The sequence below is a fragment of the Pyrus communis genome, chromosome 11 (assembly GCF_963583255.1).
Source record: "Pyrus communis chromosome 11, drPyrComm1.1, whole genome shotgun sequence".
NCBI lineage: Eukaryota > Viridiplantae > Streptophyta > Magnoliopsida > Rosales > Rosaceae > Pyrus > Pyrus communis.
In genome coordinates this window covers 26,349,414-26,353,298 of record NC_084813.1, presented here as the reverse complement: position 1 = coordinate 26,353,298, position 3,885 = coordinate 26,349,414, and the positions used below count along the sequence as shown (strand labels likewise).

General features: G+C 41.2%; 1 pseudogene; it reads right to left on the bottom strand.

Moving 5' to 3' along the window:
* Positions 1 to 379: 379 nt before the first annotated feature.
* On the bottom strand, positions 380 to 3,885 carry LOC137749295 (mitochondrial import receptor subunit TOM20-like; annotated as a pseudogene).

Below are 3,885 nucleotides of genomic sequence, written 5' to 3'. Positions count from 1 at the left end.
TACTTGTTAGATTGATGAACTTGATTTGTTGTAATGAAGAAACCACTTTCTGTTGAATCTGCAGAATTTCACGTTTCGAATATGTTAGTTCTTTCTGCTAATTGTCTACTGATCCAACATAAGATAATCGTAGTCATGATCGGCATTTGAAACCAAGGAATTGAATCTGCAAACACAAACCCGGCATCCACAAAAACTAGCCGTGAAATCGTCAACTATATTTCCCTCGATAAATGTTCAATATCGTTAAACTATTTTATTAGTCACACTGTCATCGCTACGGTTATGGATGGTTTAGCTCCACCTTCTGATTAATGATTTGATTGATCTCCAAACTATCTTCTAAAGTACCAAAAGTTATGACCAGTTCCTGCTATGCTCATTGCGGAAGCGGAGGAGGAGGCGCATGGGATTTCGCTTATCTGAGCCAAGCAAAAATTCCGACAGCAAGGATTATCCGACCACATACGTCATACTTGAGATCGCTGTTCTTGTTTTTCTTTGTAGTCTGCAGAGCAAGGGAGAGGGAGACAAAGTAACAATCCGTCAACAGATAAAGTATAAATAAAAAAACAAATGATACAAGGACCCTGCTGTAAATCGTTGGCAAAGCTTAATATCTTTTAGTAAATAAAACACGAACATAAAAGAACAAAGGTATCAGAAAAGAGAACCATGAGACTGAAAAATGACCTTCCCACCAGTTGAAGTAGAAGGTCCGGCTCCAGCAGCAGCCTCCATCCCCAATTGACCTAAACCATGGTTGCGCAAATCCGAGTACAGTTGCGGCCCCTATAAACACAGTAATTAGTAACTTTGTGATTTAAGTCTAACATTCATAAGCTGATAGAACAGATAAAACAGTTTCAGTTCTAGAAATATTATAATCAAGAGCAACCGACTTCTCAAGAAACCAACAATTGAAATTGTTATGCCTTGGCCCGTTCGTTAGTGCGGAACCGAGATTCAGATTACAACCTCACCAAAATCACACACAGTTGAACAAAATAAAATACAAGAAATAAAGACACCAAGAAATTTACGAGGTTCGGCAAAAACCTGCCTACGTCCTCGGAGAGATATTGCTCTTCACTATGAGAAAAACAGTACAAGTTACACATGAGTTAAATCGACATAACCCAATCCCATAACCCTTGTACACCCACTCACAGAATTTTCCCAAGAGCCTCACTCTACCCCAAGAGTTCTTTCACAAGAGATCTTTCACTCTAGCTCTCTTGATTTCTCTCACCCATGCCCATGGTAGAGCCAAATGCTCACACCATCTCTTTTGGATGCTTTCCTTCTCTCATCCGTATCCTTGTTTTGCCAAATGCTCTCTTTTTATGCTTTTCTTAATCCAAGCCTTCTCCCACAAAACATGGCTTTGAAAAAGCCACAAAACATGGCTTTGAAAAAACCACAAAACATGGCTTTGAAAAAACCACAAAACATGGAGCAATTTAAGCCACAAAACAAGCCACAAAACAAGGAAACATTTGGCCATTATCCAACAATCTCCACCTTGGCCAAATTGTACCAAAGTCCATTGGCCTTACGTACCAGCATGCACACTCTGAATCAACCTCGTTGGTCCTGTTCCGATTCAGTTACTGCCAATGCATGTGCAGCTGCTGCAAGCTAAAAAATCACCATTTAGCTTCAGACAGGATCTCAACACATCCTCGTCTCCTCCAGCAGGTTTTCCTCCTCTTCATTGTCTGCAACCTGGAAACTCGTCAGCGCGCCTATTTCCAGCAACAACCCATCGAGCCAGACAAAATTCCCACACTTCCTCCTACCTCAGGACCTTCTCATCACCTGTGAATCCCATAGCTCCACCTGCTGCAAAACCCCTGCAACACTTGAGACTAAACATCACCAGGAGAAGTGTTGCTTCGAGTACCTAGAGGGCATACTCAAAGTCTTCCACCACAAACTTGCTAACCCGGCCTTGCACCCGTAGCACTGTGGTCCCTTGCCTCCGGAACCGGATCCGAACATGCTGTCTCTCTCAGATCCTCTTTCCAATTTTCTTCCACGATTTCAACCTTGAATAGCTTAAGCAGTCTTGTGCCCACCATCATCCATGGTCTCTTGTGTGTATCATTCCACACCAAAGAAGCTTGCACCTGCTCTAAACTCACTGTTTCTTTCCTTGCAGTAAAGTTTCACAAGGTTCTCGTACCAATCTGAAAGTGAGGTAAGAAGAAAGAGGCCTTTGTCTTCTTCCTCAACATCAACTTTAGCAGTTGATCCAAGCACCCCTAAACACGGCTTCCATTTCTTCAGGCTTCCATTACTCTCCTTTACCAAGAGCAAAACCGTCTCTCCCTTTAAACTGCTCAACTGAAAATTCCATGGTGAACAACAAATCTGGACCTCCAACGAACCAAAGCCCCCAACGATGCTCTGATACCAATTGTTGTGCCTTGGCCCGTTCGTTAGTGCGGAACCGAGATTCAGATTACAACCTCACCAAAATCACACACAGTTGAACAAAATAAAATACAAGAAATAAAGACATCGAGAAATTTACGAGGTTCGGCAAAAACCTGCCTACGTCCTCAGAGAGATATTACTCTTCACTATGAGAAAAACAGTACAAGTTACACATGAGTTAAATCGACATAACCCAATCCCATAACCCTTGTACACCCACTCACAGAATTTTCCCAAGAACCTCACTCTACCCCAAGAGTTCTTTCACAAGAGATCTTTCACTCTAGCTCTCTTGATTTCTCTCACCCATGCCCATGGTAGAGCCAAATGCTCACACCATCTCTTTTGGATGCTTTCCTTCTCTCATCCGTATCCTTGTTTTGCCAAATGCTCTCTTTTTATGCTTTTCTTAATCCAAGCTTTCTCCCACAAAACATGGCTTTGAAAAAGCCACAAAACATGGCTTTGAAAAAACCACAAAACATGGCTTTGAAAAAGCCACAAAACATGGAGCAATTTAAGCCACAAAACAAGCCACAAAACAAGGAAACATTTGGCCATTATCCAACAGAAATTTCTATGCACGTCTTGCTACCACAAAATGGATGCCAACACAGAATTTCAGAAACAAAACCAAGCAAGGAGACCAAGTTAGAGAGCAGTGCATCTTAGCAGCCACTTCGAAAGACTTGCGATACAGATCATTTCCCGACTCCTGCAAAAAGAACATAGAATACTCACTACACATCAAAACTTGAAAAACAATACCAGTCTCTTTGAAATTTTTCAGGGGAAGTACCTCATTTAGTGCTTTCTGGAAGCACTGAGATGCCTTTTCGAAATAAACCCTTGCTTCATTCTGGTCCGGAGCAGAAAATGCGCGAGCAGTTTGAGCATTTCCCAGACACAAAGAGAGCATCATGTTTCCTAGGATTAATCAACAATGCCTCCTCCTGCTTCGAAATAGCATCTGGGCAAACAAAGTTAACAAACACAAACCCGCATTCGCAAACTCGAAACTCTCAAATTACTAAATGAAAAAACAGTTCCAAATTTCAAATTACTGCATGGAGAATTCCAACATCTAAAATAATTAATCCAAAAAAAAGTTGGCACCTTGAGTCATCTTCTTTGATTCCAAAACATTCTGAAACTGGGAAAGCTCTAGCAGATCACCAGCCCACTTCTTCAAGTTCTGCAATTAATAGAAAAAACCCAGATCAAAATTTAACTTCTTTTCTTAAAAAAAAAAAAAAAACTCGAAATCCACCAAATTGATCAGCTTAAAAAAAAGATGGGAAAATGAAGAAGGCGAGTGATAAATTAGGTGGAGATATATACGAACATCGGCATCGATAGGATTCTTAGTGTAGGTGGCTTCAGAGATCTTGCGGCGTGTTTGAAGAAGAGGATGCGATCAAAGTCGCTGTGCTGCAAATCCAT